Source organism: Phyllobates terribilis, unplaced genomic scaffold (assembly GCF_046119375.1).
Source record: "Phyllobates terribilis strain yellow unplaced genomic scaffold, ASM4611937v1 Scaffold_2__4_contigs__length_985480577, whole genome shotgun sequence".
In the NCBI taxonomy this organism is placed as follows: domain Eukaryota; kingdom Metazoa; phylum Chordata; class Amphibia; order Anura; family Dendrobatidae; genus Phyllobates; species Phyllobates terribilis.
Genome location: NW_027362762.1, coordinates 484,273,535 through 484,285,892, shown reverse-complemented (window position 1 = coordinate 484,285,892; position 12,358 = coordinate 484,273,535).

Sequence of the window (12,358 nt, the reverse complement as noted above, 5' to 3'; positions counted from 1 at the left end):
CAGTTCATTTGTTCCGGGTCACTTCTGTACAGGTAGTGACCGCCCGAGCCGTGCTGCGTCCACCAGGTGTGGGGCTCGGTCAACTCCCAAGCAGTCAAGAGCATGGCACAGGACCCCCTTTAATCCTTTCTCTGGCCTGCCTCACCAGTGACCCACTTTTGTCCAGCTGCCGCGGACTTGTGCGGTTAAACGTGGGCCCCGTCCTCCGCTGTCCTATATGGTGCCTTCCTAGCAGGTTTCATGAGGTGTCGCACCAATAGATGATCACGACCTCCGGTCTTTGGCTGAGGGTTGTTTCTCCTCCACCAACTTGGGATCCAGTACCCTTAATCTGCCTGACCCTGCACCCTGGATTCTCGTGGGTTCTTAGGGTCCCTTCCACCTTCTTGTTCCTAAGCCCTTCTGTTTCTCTGTCTCTCCTTCTCTTTCTCTGTTCCTTTCTGTTCCGTTCTCTTGGAGCTGAGATGAGCCAAAATCCCAGCTCCCCTTCACCTCCTCCTCGGCCTCTCACTAGGCCCTCCTGGAGTAGAGCTCCTACAGAGCCTCTACTCCCTGTCTTCTCCTCTGGCTGAAATGACCGAACAAACTAAGATGGTGCCCACCTTTTATACCTCCCTCTGACCATGAGCCCAGGTGACCAGCAACCAATGGGCTCCTTCCTACGCTCAGGAACCAACCCCTATCTGCCCCTACAGCACTGGGTGTTCCACCCCCCTCCCCACTCCAGGCAGGGACATAGTCGGTCGTGCCTGCACTTCTGTCTAGTGGGAGCACCGTTGAGCTGTCCCTCGGAAATGGGGTGTGTGTGCTGTATGCAGCTAACTGAGCCCTGGTCCATACTCCATCCTTACCTGGGAGTGGAATATCACACCTCTGGGCTGAGGTGCAATACCCCTGCAGCAGCCGAACCCTCGGGGCGCTACATTATTACTATGTATAAGTATATGAGGAGACAGTACAAAGACCTTTCTACTGATCTTTTTACTCTGAGGCCTGAGACGGGGACAAGTGGGCATCTTCTACGTCTGGAGGAAAGAAGGTTTAATCATAATCACAGACGCGGATTCTTTACTGTAAGTGCAGTGAGACTATGGAACTCTTTGCCGCATGATGTTGTAATGAGTGATTCACTACTAAAATTTAAGAAGGGCATGGATGCCTTTCTTGAAAAGTATAACTTTACAGGTTATATATACACTAGATTCCTTGATAGGGCGTTGATCCAGGGAACTAGAGGAGCTTAGTGTTTGCCACGTGGTTTTTTTTTGCCTTCCTCTGGCTCAACATGTTAGGCTATGGGTTGAACTAGATGGACTTAGTCTTCCTTCAACCTTAAAAACTATGTTACTATGTTACTATGTCGTGGTAATATGTGGTCTGGTCATGGTGTGGCGGTTTTTGTCCCTTCTATGTGGTATTATTCAGTCACTGTGGTGGTAATATGTGGTCCGGTCATGGGGTGGTGGTATTTAATCCTTGTATGTGATATTATTAGCCATTTTAAAAAATGTATATGACACATTTCCTTAAAGGAAAATAAATAAAAATATACCTAAAAAGAGTATTGGATATTTTAAGAAAGGTTTAATAGGTTAGAGTAGAGTAGGCTCCGGCCAGAAGAGTCTACCTTATCGTGGTGGCAACTTTAAAAATCTTTTGGCCAAAACAAAAGCTGATGGCTAAGTATGTGATCTGGTGTTCACTGGGAACTGTTAATGTGTGATTGGTGAGGAGTCTGAGGACGTGGTGTAGAAGTGGAGTTTTTACAAGAGTGGGCGGTGGGACTGTGGAAGGTTCAAGGGATGGAGGTGGAGTCTGGGCAGAGCCTCAAGGGGGCCCAAAAATTTTGCCAGTATGGGGCCCTGAAATTCCTGGTGGCGGCCCTGTATGGAGCGCATGATACCTTCTGATTTATAGGTATCTTGATGGCCTCTCCGCGATGTACGGCCGACGCCGCACACATGTGACACCGTTTATCTATTTACCTGTAAGTGCACTTACACTATAAATACCTGACATGACTGACATTTTCTGACCACCCCTGATGAAGCTACACTTGGTAGCGACACTCATTGGGTAAATACTCCTTACCGGGTATATTATTATTTGTATATAAAGTATATCTTTTTTGTTATTCAAATCCTGTCCTGCTTTTGTATCAGTTGTCACCTGTGACATTATTTTTAGGGTGTCAATGTAAAAAATATATGTAATTGTACCATTTGGGTTATTATGCCCTTCCCCTGCTTGTTATCATCTATTTTTTTTTTAACTTTATATGTTTGTCAGCATTTTGCTTCCAATAAAAATCCTATTTATCCTATCATATTTTTTATGTTTGGGTGTGCGCTCTTTTTCTTTGTAGCTTTTCTTCTCGTTACATTGCTTTATGGCACAGTTTTCTATAGCACCTCTTTTTCTACAATTGATATGTTACGAGTTGTGGTGCACTTTGCATCCTTTTTCTTACAGTCATAAAAACATTGGATCGCACTCGGACCAATGTTATTCTTTTGGGCCGTGCACATGTCTAATGTTTTCCTCAGACAGTCATCCGATATTTGGATTGCACTCAGCTATGCAAGTCAACAATTCTGTGGAAGAAAAATTAGACCGCACCAAATGAAGAAGATGGAGAAAAAAATTTTACCATCTTCTCCATCTCCAAGAAAATTAGATAACATTGTGATCTGATTCTCTCAGATGAGAAAAAATATGGTGGAGTGACCCAGGGCCGGCTCCAGGTTTTTCTGGGCCCCGGGCGAAAGAGTCTCAGTGGGCCCCTTTAACACATACCACAATTCATGATGCAGAGATACAGCGGAGAAATATATATATATATATATATATATATATATATATATATATATATATATATAGTACAATGCAAAGATTTCACTTCTTACATTACATGAGTGATATCTATTGTAAATTCCACAATAGCTCAGAAACCGGTGAATCGCTCCACACAGAATACTGGCCCCCATATAAGGCTCCATACGGAATACTGGCCCTCATATAACGCTTCATACAGGATACTGGCCCCCATATAACGCTCCACACAGAATACTGGCCCCCATATAACGCTCCATACAGGATACTGGTCCCCTTATAAAGCTCCATACAGGATACTGGCCCCCATATAACGCTCCATACAGGATACCGGTCCCCTTATAACGCTCCATACAGGATACCGGTCCCCTTATAACTCTCCATACAGGATACTGGCCCCCATATAATGCTGCATGCAGGCTGTTACCCCCCACATAATCCCCCATACAGGCTGTCCCCCCCTTATAATGCTCCATGCAGGCTGTTACCCCCCACATAATGCCCCATACAGGCCCCCCCTTTTAATGCTCCATGCAGGCTGTTACCCCCCACATAATGCCCCATACAGGCCCCCCCCTTTTAATGCTCCATGCAGGCTGTTACCCCCCACATAATGCCCCATACAGGCTGCCCCCCCTTATAATGCTCCATGCAGGCTGTTCCCCCCACATAATGCACTATGCAGGCTGCCCCCCCTTTATAATGCCCCATGCAGGATGTCGTCCCCCCCTTTATAATGCCCCATGCAGGATGCCCCCCCCTTCTCTTTATAATGCACCATGCATGCTGTTCCCCCCCCTCCTCTATATAATGCCCCATGCAGGATGTCCCCCCCCCTTTATAATGCCCCATGCAGGATGCCCCCCCCCTTCTCTTTATAATGCCCCATGCAGGCTGTCCCCCCCCTCTATATAATGCCCCATGCAGGATGTCCCCCCCCTCTATATAATGCCCCATGCAGGCTGTCCCCCCCCCTCTATATAATGCCCCATGCAGGCTGCCCCCCCTCTATATAATGCCCCACGCAGGCTGCCCCCCCTCTATATAATGCCCCATGCAGGATGTCCCCCCCCCCTCTTTATAATGCCCCATGCCTCCATACATTAAAAAAAAAAAATCAAATACTCACCTCCCTTCTCCTCACCTGCTACATGCTGCCCGCTGCCCGCTGCCCGCTGCTCAGCTCCGAACTCCAGCGTTGTCGGCGTCTTCCCGTTCAGCGCTCCCTGTGACGGCTCAGGGGAGGGCGCGGTGAAAAGACGTCACCGCGCCCTCTGACCTGAGACATCACAGGGAGCGCAGAGCAGGAAGACAGCGGATCTGCGGAGGCACGGGGAGAGGTAAGTATCGGGCTGCCGGGGCCCTGAGCAAGAGGCGGAGAAGAGCGGGCGCTGACACCGCTCTCCTCCGTCCATAGCCCAGCGGGGTGCGCGACCGCCAGTGGGCCCCTCTGCCTGCTCAGGGCCCCGGCATTTGCCCGGGTGCGCCGGGTGCTGACGCCGGCCCTGGAGTGACCCTAGCATAAAACTGGAAACTCTGGACAAACTTTGGTGGTAAAAACTGATACACTGACCAAACTCTGTTAGTAAAAACTATCACACACTCCAAAATCTGATTAAACTCTGATCTAAAAATTTATGAAAATCTGATTTTTTTCATATGAGAAAATCAAAGACATCTAAGTGAAGTCACATCTGATTTTAGGATCGCCTGATGACAACCTAAAAAATCAACAACTTGGATTCGTACAGAAATTGGTAATCTAGATTTGTGGATATGGAACCTGCTTAGTTATGCAGAAAAACAGTGTCTCATGTATGAGGTGTATGTGGCAGCAGAGGAAGAATTCTATCACTTCTATCACATTTTGTTCATTTGTTTCTATATCATTATATTAATGCTATTGAAATCCTGTAACTAAATGTGTTTCATCTTATAGTTGGAATACTTGTGATATTATAATTTTTTAGAAATCCCATAAAAATTGTTCGAACAGCTATAATCTTCATGTGAAAGCAGCAAAGCCAGGAAGTATAGGATGGCTCATGGTTACCTGCAAACAGAAAATTGCCCTTTTACCAGGGAGAAAAAGACTCTATGCCCATCCCCCTTCTTTCATTAAACATGGATCCCCTAAATCCTCAAATGCATTCTGAAATCTCTTAACTGTTCTTATGTGGAAATTGCAAAATGATGCATATGCTTATGTGCACAAATGTATGTATGTGACTTCTGAAACCGAAATTTTCTTCTCTTGTCTTTTTAATGACATTAAGTATATATTCACAAGCAAAATAAAAATATTTACAGTCAAAGAAACTTCTACAATAAAACTACTGTGTGGATATACAGTGCTGGCCAAAAGTATTGGCACCCCTGCAATTCTGTCAGATAATACTCAGTTTCTTCCTGAAAATGATTGCAATCACAAATTCTTTGGTATTATTCTCTTCATTTAATTTGTCTTCAATGAAAAAAACACAAAAAGAATTGTCCTAAAGCCAAATTGGATATAATTCCACACCAAACCTAATAAAGGGGCTGGACAAAAGTATTGTCACCCTTTGAAAAATCATGTGATGCTTCTCTAATTCGTGTAATTAACAGCACCTGTAACTTACCTGTGGCACCTAACTGGTGTTGGCAATAACTAAATCACACTTGCAGCCAGTTAACATGGATTAAAGTTGACTCAACCTCTGTCCTGTGTCCTTGTGTGTACCACATTGAGCATGGAGAAAAGAAAGAAGACCAAAGAACTGTCTGAGGACTTGAGAAACCAAATTGTGAGGAAGCATGAGCAATCTCAAGGCTACAAGTCCATCTCCAAAGACCTCAATGTTCCTGTGTCTTCCATGTGCAGTGTCATCAAGAAGTTTAAAGCCCATGGCACTGTGGCTAACCTCCCTAGATGTGGACGGAAAAGAAAAATTGACGAGAGATTTCAACGCAAGATTGTGCGGATGGTGGATAAAGAACCTCGACTAACATCCAAACAAGTTCAAGCTGCCCTGCAGTCCGAGAGTACAACAGTGTCAACCCGTACTATCCATCGGCGTCTGAATGAAAAGGGACTGTATGGTAGGATACCCAGGAAGACCCCACTTCTTACCCCAAGACATAAAAAAGCCAGGCTGGAGTTTGCCAAAACATACCTGAGAAAGCCTAAAACGTTTTGGAAGAATGTTCTCTGGTCAGATGAGACAAAAGTAGAACTTTTTGGGAAAAAGCATCAACATAGAGTGTACAGGAAAAAAAGAGGCATTCAAAGAAAAGAACACAGTCCCTACAGTCAAACATGGCGGAGGTTCCCTGATGTTTTGGGGCTGCTTTGCTGCCTCTGGCACTGGACTGCTTGACCGTGTGCATGGCATTATGAAGTCTGAAGACTGCCAAAAAATTTTGCAGCATAATGTAGGGCCCAGTGTGAGAAAGCTGGGTCTCCCTCAGAGGTCATGGGTCTTCCAGCAGGACAATGACCCAAAATACACTTCCAAAAGCACTATAAAATGGTTTTAGAGAAAGCAATGGAGACTTCTAAGGTGGCCAGCAATGAGTCCAGACCTGAATCCCATAGAACACCTGTGGAGAGATCTCAAAATGGCAGTTTGGAGAAGGCACCCTTCAAATATCAGGGACCTGGAGCAGTTTGCCAAAGAAGAATGGTCTACAATTCCAGCAGAGCATTGTAAGAAACTCATTGATGGTTACCGGAAGCGGTTGTTTGCAGTTATTTTGGCTAAAGGTTGTGCAACCAAGTATTAGGCTGAGGGTGCCAATACTTTTGTCCGGCCCTTTTTTGGAGTTTTGTGTGAAATGATCAATGATTTGATTTTTGCTTCATTCTCTTTTGTGTTTTTTCCTTGCAATCAAATTAAATGAAGAGAATAATACCAAAGAATTTGTGATTGCAATCATTTTCAGGAAGAAACTGAGTATTATCTGACAGAATTGCAGGGGTGCCAATACTTTTGGCCAGCACTGTACCTATAAAGAGTTTTTCCTGGAATAAAAAAATACATAATTTATCTACATTACTGTGCTTGGTTATGTCCATCTGTCCCGGGGTTGGACTAGTTGGACTAGTCCCCAATGCGGCTCTTATGTTCTTCTCTGACATGCCGCAGCGTTTTGAAGTCACACATACCTGGCCGAAATCATACAGCGTAGCATCTATTACATACTGCCTATGTATTGGGCCGCAAGTATGAGCTCTCAGGTTCCTTTACTTCTCTCCCTGTGTTGCCCATATATTGCAGACCACATATTCCAGTAAATATACTACATTCATACTGTCACATATGATTAATTCATGTCTTTTAAACTCCTCCTCTCTTGCTTGTATGTGATATCTACTGTAAAATCAATGTTTTGCACTAGTAACCAAATGATCTTTTACTGTGGTTTCCCCTTTAAAGACAATTTTTGGATTAGAAGGGAAAAGTTTAGTCATATCATAAATATCATAATTTTATTATATTATAACGGTCCAGTGCTTTCCTAAGATATTTCCACTTGGCCTTCGTACAAATTTAATAGTGATAGGGGGTGTAGAGTAGTAAAAAATTTCTTTTGCATTTTATTTTTCCCCATTAATAGTGTTTCATGATCCACTATGGAAACTGCTAATGTTCATTTAGGCCACGTTCACACATTCAGTATTTGGTCAGTATTTTACATCAGTATTTGTAAGCCAAAACCAGGAGAGGAACAATCAGAGGAAAAGTATAATAGAAACATGTCACCACTTCTGGATTTATCACCCACTCCTGGTTTTGACTTATAAATACTGAGTTAAAAAACTGACCAAATACTCAAAGTGTGAATGTGGCCTAAGGGTGCATTTAGACTAGTCGATTATCCAAAACGAGCTTTCCTAGGAACACACATTTGGCGATAACCAGTCTATCTAAACAGGCAGCCAATCACCTGACACACAAGGGGCTCATACTGTACCTGTGTACACTTAGCTACTGTACGTTTTCAGTATGCATGAGAAAAGTTAATGGCATTTTTCAATCCAACTGAAACTGTCCTGTCCTGTACAATTGTCAGCCCACATGTATCCAGACAGCAAGCAATGCAAATAACCTTCCCTAGGCTTATCACTCATATCAAGGCTTTATTCACACAGCAGTATTACATCAGTGTCTGTATGCCAAAACCTGGAGTGTCTCCAAAACACAGAACAGGTGTAAATCTTTCAATTATAATTTTTCTCTTTAAGTTACACTCCTGGTTTTGACATACAATGAAAAATACAGACCAAATACTGACATGTGAATAAGCCCTAAGGTAGTAAAAAAATATATATATATTTATATAAATTCTAATAAGGCCACATTCATATGTTCAGTATTTGGTGAGTTTTTTACCTCAGTATTTGTAAGGCAAAACCAGGAGTGGAACAATCAGAGAAAAGGTATAATAGAAACAAGTCACCAATTCTGCATTTATCACCCACTCCTGGATTTATCACCCACTCTTGAGAAAAATACTGACCGAATACTGACCAAATGCTGATAGTGGGGCCGTGGCCTAATAGAAACACGTGCACCACTTCTGTATTTTTCACCCATTCATTGTTTTGGCAAATGCTGAAAATATAGTCAGTAAAATACTGACCATGTACTAAACGTGTGAACGTGGCCTAATATGGAACAATGTGTGTCTTACAGCAATGGACTAAAAAATCCAATTAGAATTATAAATGAACAAATTAGCCTTCCCATTGGCAAACCATTGGGCATTTATTTAGTCTTATTAGCACAATTAAGAATGGGGAATCTCCATGTAGATATGCTGCATATTAAACTACAAATCGATGGCAGAAATCCAAAGACCAACCTCTGATTTCTACTGTAAATGTATCCTATTATTAATACATACGTTGCTGAAATGAATAGCATACACTTTATATTTAGATTGGACCATGGCAGGAATCTGTGAATTCTGTGGGAATGTCTGATTCTGATCTAAATATGTGGGATTTGCCATCAATCTGCAGGATTCCAGTTTTCCACGGATTACTTTTCAGACAATGCAAACATTACCGTATTAATTGTGGTATTTACCTTTAAAAATATGCATTTCATGGCTGTCCCTGCCCTAATGTCTGTTTCATCTAATTTTCCTAATTCTCCATAGACCGTTGATAAATGACCCACTGAATCCACATCACTGCTGATCCAACCTTATATAATATATGTGGACCTTAGGGATGTTTCTATTATGGTAATACAAGGAAAACCGCGTTATCTGTTATTAAGACCCCGACACAAGACATGCCGATTGCTCATTCTATGTTTTTCCATACATAACCAGTACTTTTTATTTGACAGCATCTTAAACTGGTAATTTGTAAAGTGAAAAGAATGACTTTTCTCATTTTCCTGAACAATGGGGACAACATGGAAACACTTACAGCTTACCTCACATTGTCATTACATACAATTGTCTATAAATGTGTTGTGAATCATATTTCTTAATGGTATACGGAAAAATCATAATGACACCAATAACCTTACACTGAGCTAAATAAATGTATTACATGAAGCCTTGTAATTGTCAGAGTGCACTTAGAGGTAATCTTTTACCCCAAAAGCATAGCTAGCATTAAAGGTTGTCAACCATCCAGAGACTCCGGGACAATCCATAAAAATAGGGCACTTTTTTGACCTGTCCATAAAAAATATTTTTTTTAGAAACTGAAGAAACTTGAACAGATTACTTTGGCTGTAATTATCATCATATCACCATTTACACTGAATGCAGCTGATTTCTTCATATCAGAATTATAAATTGTAGACATGTATCATTTGGAATTATAATGATTTATTATGGTTTTCCAATCTGTACTAACAAAATATTGTCTGTCCGTGATTTTTTGATGAGCTCTCCAGAAAAAAAAAAAGTCAAGTTGGCACCCCTGCTACCAGGGTGTAAGAGGGGCATCTGCACTTATCTGACGGAGCCCACCTGGTGTCCCATATCTTCGGGAAGCGTCACTTTCAATTCTCTCAACATCTACAAGATGCTGACACCATTAAGGCTGATGGCGGAGCGGTGAGTGAGCTCCGCGCCCTATGATTTTCCATATTGTAGGACACAGCCTGCTTTAGACCTGTTGCCTACAAGACAATGTGTATTACAGTGCTGTCATTGGCCTGTTACTGCAGAAAAAGATTGCTTTTCTCATCACGGAATTCCAATTTGGTGACTATATAATTTTGATTTTTCTTGGACACCAAAGTAAGTAGGAGCTATTTATTTCTTTAAAGAACACTAAGGGGGAATTATTACATTATACAAGGGCACTAAGGAGGCATATCTATTTTAAAGAGAAGCTGAATCCAATGATGTATCACTTGGATTACTGGGTGCAGCCGTTCTGATACAATCAGAGCTTTTAGATTTAGAATGAAGCAGAGCTGAGAAAGCTAACCCCACCCACACCAGGCTCTCCATGTACAAAGTCCATAGACAGTGAGGTGCTCATCACAGGAGGGGGCGTTGCCGGACTCATGTAGTCCGGCAATGTTAATCTCTTAGTAATATATCCTTCACCACTAGTAAACAACAGCAACTACTTTGACAAGTGACAACATCCCTGAATTCTGTGTTTCAGCCTCTATCTACTGTTGTCTTAAGTTTACATAGCAAAAACCTGCTGACAGATTCCCTTTAAAGGGCATTATTGCTTCCTAACAAGGGCACTCAGGGTACAATATTACTTTCTAGGGCTCACTAAGGGGACACTATTGCTTTCAGGGGGGTGCATGTTTGGCAATATATTTTGGGGGGACAATAGTAAGTGCAACAATTTTTGGTATTGTTCTACACAACTTTTACAGTAATAGGGGCAAATAGGTGAGGCCAAAGCAGGCTCAGAATTTTGGGTTGCAGCAGCATAGGGAGTTTGTGTAGATTTGGAAGAAAATGTCATGGCGGTTTAGATAGAAAGAAAAGATAAGAAACGCGAATGTGGCACCCCTGAGGGTTCAGTCACCACAGGGGTACTGCACCTCAGAACGAGGTGTGGTATCTCTGCTCCCAGGTAAGGATGGAGTACCTCACAGGACCCCAACCACACACTCAACACTACACCACTTCAGTTCTGAAGGGGGCCTAAAGCACCATAGTGCTGCCCCGGGCCTGAATGGAGGAGTTGGGGGGAACCAAAGATAGGGGGAACCACATAGTGAGTGAGGGTGGAGGAAGCACTTTACTTAAGCACTTATGAGAATTCTATATAACTGGTGGCCATTTTAATAACCAGGTCTTTGGTCGTGGGTCTTTGGGACGGCAAGTCAGTACAAAGTTGCTGCCGGCTGAGGGTCTACGGTTCCCGGTCTCAGGCCTCGAGGCTGGGGGTCGGGGCAGAGTTATAACCGGCTCTGTCCCCGGTCAGGGTCCAACCAAGAAGGCCCAGGAGGGGAGCAGAGGAGATAGGCTCCACAGGCGAATGGATCTCAGGGAATATGCGGACGGAGCGGAGTCGCCACCTGCATACCTTATTCTGGCTCGGCCAGAGAGACCCTGCCGCAAGAGGGGGTACCGGTCCCCGATTATCTGACTTTGCACTTCATGTCTCTGTCGGAAAAGTCCGGAGGCTTATGTGGATCCCAGGGGGATACGGACGGAGCGGAGTCGCCACCTGTATGCCCTAATCTGAGTTTATCCAGAGGGACCCGGCCTTACGCCACGTTCTCACCACTAGTCACCAAGAAGGGCACCCAGTTGGTCCGGGAGCTACACGTTACCCACAGGGGACATCGCAGTACCCGTACGGGACTCAGTGGGGGACACAAGGCGGGAGAAGTTCAACAAGAGAGGAACACACTAGAGCGGGGGTCCTGTCACGTGCTCCTGAACTACCTGGAGTGTGCTGAACCCCACCCTGGTGGCCACAGCTCGCGGTGTGACAGCAGAGAGAAGCTCTGAGCTGAGAAAGCACCACCGTGAGTAAAGACTTGGATGACTTCAATTACTGCCTCTGTCTGTTCTTTCCTCCGCGGCTCTGCACCCGCCAACGCTCTATTCTTCACCCTCTGTACGCTGCCCTGAGGCCCCGCTCCACCTGTGGGGAGCCGCACCAACTAAGCTGTCTGAACACCAGCCTCAGAGGACTGTAGTAGCGCTGGTGAATCTCACCAGACACCACGGGTGGCGTCACGAACATTCCCCCTTTCCCATACACCTTTTTCCCTTCCTTTGCTTTTAAGAGTGACCCCAGGGTATGGCCCCGGGAGCCGGCCACCGCGGCATCCCCCGAGATCAGGCAACAACAAGGCCCGTGCGCCGATTCGTCCCCATCCCCTGGGCGCGTCACGAATGACTCCAATCAGAATGGCCATTACAAGTAAGTTACTGTACTGTTAACTGTATATCACTTGGAGTATATGGTCAGCAGAACTGACATTTACCACTATATGGTAATTATATGGTGGTAATATTGGTCATGTTCTTAATGTAGAAATATAATATTCAGTAACAGTATTGTCATCTGCTGAGTTACTACCTACTA